Source organism: Ornithorhynchus anatinus, chromosome 8 (assembly GCF_004115215.2).
Source record: "Ornithorhynchus anatinus isolate Pmale09 chromosome 8, mOrnAna1.pri.v4, whole genome shotgun sequence".
Lineage (NCBI taxonomy): Eukaryota > Metazoa > Chordata > Mammalia > Monotremata > Ornithorhynchidae > Ornithorhynchus > Ornithorhynchus anatinus.
In genome coordinates, this window is record NC_041735.1 from 63,829,215 (window position 1) to 63,841,752 (window position 12,538).

The 12,538-nt window shown below is 43.4% G+C and overlaps 1 non-coding gene across 1 annotated transcript; it reads left to right on the forward strand.

Annotated features, from left to right (window-relative positions):
* Positions 1-10,713: 10,713 nt before the first annotated feature.
* LOC114813993 lies at positions 10,714-10,851 on the forward strand. The gene has a single exon (XR_003761737.1). It is a non-coding gene; the product is annotated as a small nucleolar RNA SNORA7 (small nucleolar RNA).
* Positions 10,852-12,538: the final 1,687 nt, after the last annotated feature.

Consider the following 12,538-nt stretch of genomic DNA (forward strand, 5'->3'; position numbering starts at 1 on the left):
ATAAATAAAGAACCAAGCATAATAAATCTTGGGCTAAAAGATGTTTCTAACCCATGAATTTAATTAAAGTTCAATTTGAAATATATAATGAGGAGCCCTGAGGAAGTTCCAAAAGTCAACTGAGGATATATGATCAGCCCTCCAAAAGATTCTGATCAGAACATGATAATGCATCAAGAGTTACCACAGAAAAAAAGCAATGTTATATTGAGGAAGTTCATTTGGAAGTTCTCCTGGTTAAATCTAAACAAAAGCAAGGACAACAGAGACTAATCTAGTTAAGTGGAGAGGTACAGATTAGTAAAAGTAATAAGTAGAAGACTTTAGAAAAGTATAAACAATCTCTAAAAGAGGTGGTTTGGGAGGTCTATAAAATAAACAGAGACAAATTATGAGGGTAATCAGAGCAAAGGGAAAGAATCAAATCGAGGGTTGCAGGATGACAAATGTATTTTTTTTTCCAGTGTATTTATGCTAGAAAGAAATTAATGTTGAAGGAATGGATTCTGAGCAATAAGACACTATGGTTAACATTTGAACCTTTGTTTTCTCAGGAGGTGATGTCTTCCCATTGTGGGTAGGGAAGATGTTTATTGTTATATTGTACTCTTCCAAGCACTTAGTACAGTGCTCTGCACACAATATGCACTTGATAACCATGATTGAATGAAAGAATGAGTTCACCCTTACATTCTTAGATTGCAAATCCCTTCTGAAACAGTGCTCTGCACACAATATGCATGAGCCAGGGACCATGTCTAATTCCCACTTGGATATTTCTGAGAGATCTGTGCAGTGTTGATGATGATAATGATGATGATGAAGATAGTTGTATTGGTCAAGTGCTAAACATGAGTTCGGCACTGTTCTAAATGCTGGGGTGGATCCAAATTAATCAGATTGGAAACAGTCATTGTTCCACATGGTGCTCACTGTCTAAATAGGCTGGTGTAAGATCAAATCCCCATTCTACGGATGAGGAAACTAAGGCCCAGAGAAGTGAAGTGATTTGCCCAAGATCACACATCAGACAAGTGACAGAGCCAAGATTAGAATCCAGGTTCTTCTGACTCCCAGTCCCGTGCTCAACCCACTAGGCCATGAATAAGGGAGAGGCTTGAGGTTTTTAATCTATCTTAAGTCGCTAGTGACAGGCATCTTGGGACATATCTCCATGTGCTTGATGAGTTTTATATTCTGCGCAGATTTACATTCTGAACTCTGGGGAGAATGAGTTTACAAAGTGGGCCTACAAAACAGATTGAGCCCCAGATCAATTATCTATTGATCAGAGCTGTGCAGTTAAAAATGATCTTGGATTTCTCACTCGAGCAATTTCCTCTGTTACTAGGGAATAAATCAATACCTTTTTACAAAATGGTTATAGCAGCTCAGGGCCTAATGGAAAGAGTATGGACTTGGGAGTCAGAGGCTCTAGGTTCCAGTTCCGTCTGCACCACTTACCTGCTGTGTGATCTTGAGCGAGTCATTTAATTTCTTTGTACCTCAGCTCCCTGATCTGCAAAATGGAGATTCAATACCTGTTCTCCCTCCTGCTTAATCTGTGAGCCCCATGCATGAGGATAGATTATCCTGTATCTATCCCAGAGTTTAGCACAGTGCTTACCACATAGAAAGCACTTAATAATACCACAGTTATGATGATGATAATGATGGTGATGATGATACCATGTCTAGAGAAGCTAATTTAGACTGCTAATGGCAGAGCCCAAATGTGAATCTACATTAGGATGAAGATGGAGGAGATTTTGCATTTCCTTTTGTAAAGTGTTGTGTCAAATCTGTGTCTCTTACAGGATAACTCTTACAGGGATGAACAATCTGACATATAGAGGTGTGGGTGATGGTTTCTTAAGCACAGACCTGGATTTTCTTGCCCAAATCACTGGATTTGAACATTTAAATGGCAGGAATCCAGCTTTTTGCTTCCCACCTTTTGGGTTATTTGACAAGAAAATCTGCTAAGGGGAGACCTGTCACCATACTCTCTTGGTTAGAAACAGTTGTGAAAGTGCATGCTCCGGTCTGAATCTGGAAAGTCTGGAGACCGGGTAGAAGAGGAAAGGAGAGGAAGAGTGAAAGACTGAAAGAAAGGAGAGAGAAAGAGAGTGAGGAAGAAGCAGAAGGAAGGGTAGGAAAAAGAGAGGGAGAGAGAGGGAGATAGAAAAAGAGGAGGAGGTGAGGAGTGGAAGGAAAAGTGGGGAGAGAAGGAAAAAAGGGAGAAAGGGGCAGGGAGAAAGGGAGAGGGAAGAAAGGGAGAGGGAGAGATAACTGGGGGAGAAAAAAGAGAGATAACAGAAGGGAAGGGATATGGAGAGGAAGAGAGAGGGAGAGAAAAATTGGGAAGAGGGTAAGTGGAAAGAAGGAGAGGGAGAAGGAGATTGGGTAAAGGGAAAGGAGGATTGGGAGAGGGACCTTGGAGAAAGGAGGAGAGGAACTAGACTGTCAATTCCTTGTGGGCAGAGATCATGTCTACCAGTTCAATTTACGGTACTTTCTCAAGCTGTTTGTATAGTGAACTGCATGCAGTAAGTGCTCAATAAATATCACTGATTGTTAGAGAGGGAGCAAAGCATAGAGACAACTTGGGAAGTCATAACTTCTCTGTATCTCAGTTAACTCAACAGTAAAACTGGGCTAAAATCCTTGCTTGCCCTTTTAGACTGTGAGCCACATATGGGGTAGGGATTGTATATGATCTGATTACCTCATACCCACTCCAGTGCTTGGCATGAAACTTGGCTCTAGGTAAATATATAACACCACTGTCATTTACAATCAAATGGGAGAGGCAGACATAAAGGCAGAACATATGTGAACAAGAGTAAAAACATAAACCAAAGTGATCAAGATTAAGGTAGACAAATAAAATAGATTCCTTACTACTACTGGTGAATAATATGGTCATGGGCATAGGGAAGGAATTAAGCCTCCTGAAAGAGGTGGTTTTTTTAGGTGCAGTCGGAAGGTGGGGCCAGAAAGTATCATAAAAATAATGATTGTGCCAAACACTCTTCTAAGTGCTGGCATCTACACAAGATAGCAGGGTCAGACACAGTCCCTGTCTTAAATGGAACTCACAGTCTAAGGGGGTGGGAGAAAAGTTATCAAATCCCCATTTTACAGATGAGGAAACTGAGTCACAGATAAATTAAATGACCTGCCCAAAGTAATACAGCAGGCAAAAGGCAGAACAGAGATTAGAACTCAGGTCTTCTGACTCTCAGGCCTGGGCTCTTTCCACGAGCCACACTGGTGAGGATCTAAGGACCAGTTAAGGAACTCCCTGCAGGAGTCAAGTTGTGCACAAGGAATTGCCAAAGGTGGAGTGCAGAAGGAGATACAGTTAGAAAGAAAACTTGGGTGGACTGGTGGGTTGGGAGGAAGCAGAAAAAGAGAAGAGAAACAGATTCCTTCTCAATTTCCCCTTCTTCCAAATGAGAACAGCCACCCACACCTCTCATGGAGGCTCTGAGGATTAATGAGAGGCTTTCTTGAAACTATTTTGATCTTTTTGGAAGGAAAGTGTTCTATAAAAACTTGGAAGTGTGGAAAATAAATGCGAGCATAGACCACAGTTGAAGAGAAGTTTCCTCTCCTACCCAACACATGTGGGAACGAAGGTGTCTGTGAATGGCGGTCAGTTAGTCTCAAAGACTGGCGGTCCACTCACATACCCAGATTTACCCTCAGGGGCCCTTATTCTCTGCCCTGTCCACTCCTTCTCTTTTGGAAACTCCATCTTATTTTTCCCATTAACGTTTTGCTTTGAGATGTAAAGGGTGAATGTGTGTGTATGTGTGTGTGTGTGGGTGGTCCAGTCTGGGTCTCCCTGGAGCAAAGGCTGGAAGAATTGGGCCAAGCTGCGGTGGGCCGACGATATGGATCACTGCTATTTTCCATTTTCATCCCAATCGTTTCCCTTTGGCAGCTTGGGAGCCGATGGGTTTTTACGTCATTTTCTAATTGGCCGGCTGGCAGGTGAAGACCCTAAAATGAGGGGGTCGTGGGAAACTGACAGCCTGGGATAGTCTCCTGAATCCATGATATTCATCTTCGAGAGGAATTGTATCGCCGATGTTGGCCTCGATGCTTTGCATTTTTGCAGAGAAAGTTTGGTGCTTGGCCATGACTAGGGCAGGGGTCCGTGGATTCTATGCGTTGCTCCTTCACTACCACAGACTTCCTTCATCTGCTTCATAATGTGCTTCCCTTTAAATGCTACTTTAGGCTTGAATTCGTGTCTTTCCATAAGTCAGGTTGTTCTTGAATTCCAGCCAAATACCTGACAACGCTTTTTGGAAAGTTAATAGCCGGGAGGGATGGGAGAGTGAAGGAGAAGGGAAATACCCACATTAAAGATAATACTTTCGAGGTTCGCCTTAATGGGTAGCTTGCAGCCCAGAAACACATTGCAAGTGAAAAGATAATAAATTTGTGTCTAATTATTTTTGAATCCCTCTGAGATTTATTTTTATCTCATGACCCATAGACCCTCCCTCAACTGAAAATGCTGATGGCTTGAGGGACTGGATCTCCGTGCCAAGCTATGCAACTGGTGTGTGAAATCTTTGTCTCTTCTGGGCCTCTATTTTCTTGTTTCAAAATTGGCAAAATGGGATAATAATGCCTGTCCTTATGTAGTCCCCAAGATGAATGAGCTATAGTCCGTAATGTGAGACCTCCTCATCTGGAGCCCAGATGAACTGCTGACATGATATGGTCTAACAAAGACCGAACGGAGATAAGTCACAATGAACTTGTCTTCCTTTTTTTCATTATGGCAGTCGGCATTCTCAGCAGGCCATACCACAGCCGTGGAAAAACAATGATATCTGCTGTTCTGTTACGTATGGCGGTGGTACCCCCCGACTCCCCAGTCCCACAACAGGCCCATCCTATGGAGTCCAAGTGGACTGATGGATTTCTGCTCACCAGCCAAGATGGGTGGCATAATCCTCTAGACTGTAAACTCACTGCGGGCAGGGAACTTGTCTACCAACTCCGTTTTTTGGTTGCTGATTTTTTTAATGGCATTTATTAAGTGCTTACTAGGTGCCAGGCCCTGGACTAAGTGCTGAAGTAGATCCAAGCTGATCAGCTTGGTGGATGCGGTCCATTTCCCACAATGGGCTCACAGTCTTAATCCTCATCTTACAGGTGAAGCAATCGAGGCACAGTGAAGAGTGACTTCCCCCAGGTCACACAGCAGACAAGTGGCAGAATGGGGATTAGAACCCAGGTCCTTCTGACTTCCAGGGTTGTGCTCTATCGGCTAGGCCGCTCTGCTGCTCGCTGTTGTATTGCACTGTCCCAAACACTTAGTAGAGTGCTCTGTGTTCAATAAATACATTGTTAGATTAACAGAGAGTGAACCACTCTTTCCTGGGGGAGTCTTTTTCTTTTTTCCTATGGTATTTGTTAAGGGCTTACTATGTTTCAGGCACTGTACTTATAGCTGGGCTAGACACAAGGTAATCACAGAGTCCTTGTCCCACATAGGGCTCACAGTTTTAATCCCCAGTTTACAGATGAGGGAACTGAGGCACAGAGATCTTAAGCGACTTGCTCAAGATCACAAAGTAGTCAAGTGATGGAGCTGGGATCAGAAACCACGTCCTCTGACACCCAGTCTCGTGCTCTTTCCACTAGGCCACACTGTTTTTCTATTATCGAGCAAAATCCACCCTACTTCACTCCAAATCTGGGCATGTGACACACTGGGGGAAAATGAATGGTGAATTCCCTAGGAATGTCAGTCAAATGGGAATCAATCTAGCCTCTCAGGGTTTCCGGAATGTATCAGGAATACCATCCTTGAAGAGCGGGTGTTGGAAGCCTTGGATGTCTTCTGATGGCTCAGTCGCTTGTTTTTTCTAAGGACAATCCAGTGCACCTTCAGTTACTTGTTTGACTGTTCTGTGAAAAACACTTCACAACTACAACAGATGTCCCTCTGACCACTCAAACAGTCAGTTGACTGTATTTATTAAGTGTTTACCTTATTCTGAGCACTGTACAAAACACTTGGTAGAGTACACATATAACAGAGTTGGTTGAAATTTTTCCTGCCCATAATGAGTTTACAGTCTAGACTGAGAGACAGACAATAAACACAATTATGGATACATACGCCAGTGTTGTAGGCTGAGGGTGGGGTAAATAAAGGATATAAATTCAAGTGCACCCATTCATTCAGCTTGCCCTAACTTTATGGCCTCTTATTTCAGATAATCTGATCTGACAGCCTATCTGGGCCTCTCTCTTTAGCCCCCTGGCATGGACTTTTAGAAACAATTCTAAACATTCCAGAAAGTGTTAAGGTTCATCAGGTAATAGTAGTGTGAAGTTTCCTCTTTCAGAATTTCCTCTCGGCAGTTCAACAGCTTCACACGTGTCAGCTCCAACCAAGTCCCTTATTTTTCCTCCTCTACAGTCCCCAAACGTGGAGGTCGGGGGTGGAAGAGGGGAGGGGGAGGTTAAGGATTGAGTCAGATACCTCCTGTCCGGAGTGGAAGTTCAATTGAGCTAGGCCCCAGAATCTGGCGTTGGATCTGGGTGCTGCTCACTTCCGTTGGCAGGACTCCCAGGGCAGGAATAATGCTCCGGTGGACCCGTTCCCCTCCAGTCAGTCCTCAGAGAATCCTCCTCTTCGGGTTCAGAGGTTCAGCTGAAAGCTTTCAAATGCTCTCTTGCTCTGCTGTTTTTCAGTTCATTGGAAATCTCTGACTTATTAAATGATGCTTCCCGTTCTTCACATTCTCCAAGTGGACCATCAGGGAAGGGGAGTTTGCGGAGGTGGAGAGGGAGGCACTGAGATTGTGTAGCCTATTGAAAGAGCTAGGGACTGGATCTGAGTTCAGAGAAACAGATCCCAGGTCCAGTTGGGCCGATGACCGGCTGTGTGACCTTTGGCAACTGACTTAACTTCTCTGTGTTCCAATTTCCCAATCTGGAAAATGGGGATAAAATAGTATCCTTCCCTCCCTCCCGCTTCTTCTTCTTAATAATAATAGTAATAGTAGAGATATTTGTTAAGTACTCATGACTTATCAAGTACCTCCATTAAATACTGGGGTAGATAAAATACAATCAAATCAGATATAGTCCTAACCCACATGGGGCTCACAGTGAGAACCTATCTTTAATCCACATTTTATAGATGAGAAAACAGAGCCACAGAGTAGTTGATTGCCTTGGCTATGATTACATAGCAGACAAGTGGCAGAGCCAGGATTAGAATCCATATCTCCAGATTCCCAGGTCCATACTCTTTCCACTATGCCATGCCATTCTCTCTTGGACCGTGAGCCCCATGTGGGACATGGACTTGGTCCGATCTGATCATTTGCTTAGCACAGCGTTTGGTACATAGTGAATCCTTAATGAATTCCACAGTCTTCACTAGATCAAACACTCCTTCCACAAGCATTGGTCTTTCCCTTTCTAATCTTCTAATGTAGATAATGTATTGATGGTGTTCGAGACCTTCATTTTTGTCCAACTCTCCAGTCTACATTTTTAATCTTCTTTCACTTCTTTTAATATGTGCACTGAGGCACAATGAGTTTTTTATATATTAACATGAAAGACAGATGGAAAAAATATATTGGACAGGGAACAAAAAAATGCAGGAAACAGAGATGGAAAGGTCCCATTTTAATTTAGATTTGCAAAAAGTTTAGGTTTGGAAGGAGGGAGAGACGGAGGGGGCTTCCAAAGGCCAGCTGCTATAGGAAAGCAGAAACTAAAAAACAGAAAAATCACATCCCAGCAGCACCCTGACTATGGAAAGATTGGAGTTCCTCAGAGGACACCATTCTCAATAGTAAAAATAATAATGATAATAATGATACTTTTAAATCATTTATTATGTGCCAGCTCTGTATTAAGCAAAGAAGTGAATACAAGCTAATGTGGGTGGTCACAGCCCATGTCCCACATGGGGCTCACGTTCTTAACCCCTTTTTGGCGGATGAGGTAATTTAGGCAGAGAGAAGTTAAGTGACTTGCCCAAGGTCACACAGCAGAAAATTGACAGAGCCGGGATTAGAACTCAGGTTCTTTTGAATCCCAGGCCCATGTTCTATCCATTAGGTCATGCTGCTTCTCTAAAGTAAGAGGAAGAGCAATGCCATATATATGTGAGTTTTTTTGAAGGGGAAATTTGAAATTGAGCACCTCCAAGACAGCAGTAATTGTATTTATTAAATGTTGTCTATGAGCCAAAACCCTGGTTTAAGTGTGGTGTTAGAACCAAATGTAATAGAATACACATAAGGGCTCAACCAACCAATTAATAAACCAGTGGTGTTTAATTCAGATAACTTCAGATAGGAGGTAAAGGAAAATGGAAAGATGTATGTGTGTATGACAGTGCTAAAACACTAGAATATATAAATCAATGTGTACAGAACTTCCAGGAGCAGATGTGAGTGCATGAGGGTGTGACCTCGGGCAAGTCACTGCACTTCTCTGTGCCTCAGTTTCTGCATCTGTGAAATGGGAATGAAATATGTGTTCTCCCTCCACCTAAGACTCTGAGCTCCCTGTGAGACAAGGACTGGTTCTGACCTCATCGTGCTTCAACTACCTTAGCACTTACCCCAGTGCTTGACAGCATGATCTAATGGAAAGAGTTTGGTCCTGGGAGTCAGGGAAACTGAGTTCTCATTCCGGCTCTGCCTACGTCTGCCTACGTCTACGTCTGCCTACGTCTGCCTACGTCTTGTGGTGTGACCTCGGGCAAGTCACTTAACTGCTCTGTGCCTCAGTTCTCCTGTTCTTCATCCTACTTAGACTGCGAGGCTCATGCGGGACAGGGATTGCCCAATTAATTTATATCTAACCGAGGACTTTGAAGAGTATTCGACACATAGTAAGCACTTAACAAATACCATAGAAAGACAGTGAGAGCTTATCAACTAGCACAAGTATATTATTCTTATTATCATTAGTTGTAGAAGTAGAAGTAAGGAGCACCCGACTTGGGGAGAAGAAAAATTGATCAAGAGAGGCGTCTCTGGGGAAGTAGGATTTCACGGGGGTCTTGAGACTGGGGAGGAGCTGGGTTTGGTAGATTTAATGGGGATGGATTCAATTTCATTCATTCGGTAGTATTTATTGGGTCCTTACTGTGTGCAGAGCACTGTATTGGGATAGTACAATAAAACAATAAACAGACAAATTCCCTGCCCACAACGAGTGTCTAAGTCTGAACTGGGTCTAAAGTGAATCTAATAATAATAATAATGTTGGTATTTGTTAAGCACTTACTATGTACCGAGCACTGTTCTAAGCACTGGGGTAGATAAAGGGTAATCAGGTTGTCCCACGTGAGGCTCACAGTTAATCCCCATTTTACAGATGAGGTAACTGAGGCACAGAGAAGTTAAGTGACATGCCCACATAGAATATAGAAGCCGTGTATGCTGATGGTAAGACCGGTAATCAGGAGACATAGGTTCTAATTGGCTCCAGCACTTGTCTGCTATGTGATTTTTTGCAAGTCACGTCTGTGTTTCATTTTCCTCATGACCTTCTAGATTGGTTCTCTCTCCTTGGACTGTGACTGTCATGTGCAATTGACTGTGCTACATCTACCTCAGGACTTAGCACAGTGCTTGACACATAGTACATACTTAACAAACGTCACAATTATTACTCAAAAAAGTCAGCGATTTCGCCAACAACAATTAACTTATTATGGTACCTAGATTGGCCTTCTTTTTTAATGGTAATTGTTAAGCACTTACTATGTACCAGGCACTGTACTAAACACAGGGTTGGATGAAAGCCATCTATCCCACATGGGGGTCACAGGCTTAATCCCCATTTTATAGATGAGGCAGCTGAGGCACCGAGAAGTTAAGTGACTCGCCCAAGGTCATGATGCAGCTCATCCCAACACGGCAGCAGGATTCCCCAGTGGCAACTCTAGAGGGGGCAGAAAAGGGACGTAGGCAAACAGAGAGTGAAGTGCATCCCACTGCGAAACAACGAGCAGCCATCAGGAGCGGTGTGAATCTCTCTGAGGAGAGGCTCCCGAAAGGCCGAGATTTCAAGAGGCAGTCCCAAAAACCTTAAGAGGTCTAGCTGATGTCAAGTACATCAATATAGTCAGGCTCGAGAAGTGAAATAGATTCTCACTGACGTGTATTAATCCTTTCAGCCACACCTACGTTCCCTGCCTGGAACTCTCCCTTCCCTAAACCCTCCTTTCCTCTTGTCCCACTCCCTTCTGTGTCACTCTGACTTGTTCCCCTTGTTCATCTCCCCCACCTCCCAGTCCCGCAGCACTTATGTGCATATCTGTAATTTAATTAATTAATTAGTAATGGTATTTGTTAAGTGCTTTCTATTGCTAGGTACTGTTCTAAGTGCTGGGGTAGGTACAAGATAATCGGGTTGGACACAGTCTCTGTCCCACACAGGACTCACAGTCTTAATCCCCATGGCTCCTAAGGGCTGGGGTAGATAATCAGGTTGTACACAGTCCCTGTCCTACAAAGAGCTCACCATCTTAATCCCCATTTTACAAATGAGGTAACTGAGACACAGAGAAGTGAAGTGACTTGCCCTAGGTCACACAGCAGACAAGTGGCAGAGCAGCTTTTAGAACACAGATCCTTCTGACTCCTACACCTGTGCTTTATCCACTGCATGGTCTTTGCATCATGCTAAGGCATCATTTACCTCTCAGGGTCGCATCTGGAGAGTTTCCAGTCCTCTACCAGTCTCGACTGCGACAGGGAGAGTCAAGCAGAGGCCTGACCATCCCATTTCTAGCTTGGTCAGTGGCTAGCGAGTGGAAGGCCATCTGCTACAGGTCGAAACTCCCTTGTGCTGGGCAGCAGCGGCATGGGAGAAAGTCGAGGGAGGAGTCTCGAGTTTGCTGAGCGGAAGGAGGCAATGGTAAACCACTTCCATATTTTTACCAAGAAAACTCTTTGGATCCACTACCAGAATGATTGCATATGGAGATGGGGTGTTCTGGGAGAGTTGTGTCCAGGGAGTCGTTATGGGTCAGACACTACAGCATAACAACAACAAGGCATCATTAACCTTCCTGACTTCTTTTGTGCCTCTGCAGAAGGGCCTCTCCATCCAAAGACTGCATGAAACTTAGATTAGAACAGTTAATCACAAAATACCAAGTCCAATTCCCAAAGACTGCTGATGACACATGATTTCTATACCCCAAAACAGACTAAAAGAGAAATTTGTGTTTCTTATGATAGATTAATATTTTAATTACCTTGCATTAATTGATTGGGAAGATATTAACTAAATTACTGCCCCCTCAACAGGTCTACTATTAAAAATAAACACCTATTTTTTAGTCAAAGAAGAGATTACGTGGAGACTACTCCTCCATACGACATGGAGGAGTTAGAATTCACATTTGGATTCAGATATTCCATACCTATCTATTGTTCTCTTTAATTTGAGTTTATTTTCTTTTGCCCAGCTCTCCACAGCTGCCACCTTGTCATCCCAAACTCAGTTCTTTTTATATTTCTCTAAATTAATAGAGCAAATATGAAGAGACCTTCCAAGTCATTTATATTTTATAACACTTCTCAGTACCACATCAATGGAAAATGATAAAAATAAAAATAATAATAAGAGCAATATTAATGATGAAATGTTAGGCACTCACAGTGCGTCAAGTATCGTACTAAGTTCTGCAATAGATAAAAGATAACCAGACCAGATACAGCCCTTGTCCCACATGAGAAAGTAGGATTTAGTCTCTATTTTACAGATGAGGCAACTGAGCTCTTGCCACCAGGCCACAATACTTCTGAATAACTGAAGGTACATGGACTGGAGTGAACTGAAATTGAACAAAAGCATGAGATTTTGGTGGAGCAGGATGTGTGTGTGTGTGTCTGCACGCATACGCCCACATTTGTTTTGGATGTGCGTACAAAGTTGGTTGACAGTGGAAGAGAGGCCAAAGGCCGATCTCTCTGGCCTAGAACTCGGACCTTGGGCTTTTTGGGTGATGGGAGAAGTTGGTCAAATGGGAAAAGGGTCATTTCACAGAAGCCTCGTTTGGTTTTTCAGATGAGAGTGGGCGGGAGTCCCTGGCAGTGGGGAGAGAGAATTGAGTTAAGGTCATTTTCACTTTAGGGAGTGATTGGCAGCAGGGAGAGGTTTGTTCAGAACTTTTTTCTCAGGGGAGGAGGAGGTGGATTTGACAGCTGGAAATAAGGGCCTGGAGCAGGGGAGTGTGGGAGGAAAGACTGACTTGGAGGTGGGTCAGGACATGTTTATGTAGGGGGAGGATTTTGGCAAGTGACACATGAAGGGTCCAGATGGTTTGTCGAGTGGGTGATCTGTGAGCTGAAGAATGATTTAACATCTAGGGGAAGGGGTTGTTTGGTAAATGGTGCTGTGCAGTGCTAGGAGGACATTAGAAAATACATGGAAGTCCTTTGAGGATCGACTCCCAGATATTAATTTTCAGTTGTTAGTTCTCTCCAGGTTATTTTCCAGCCTCTGTCCTAAG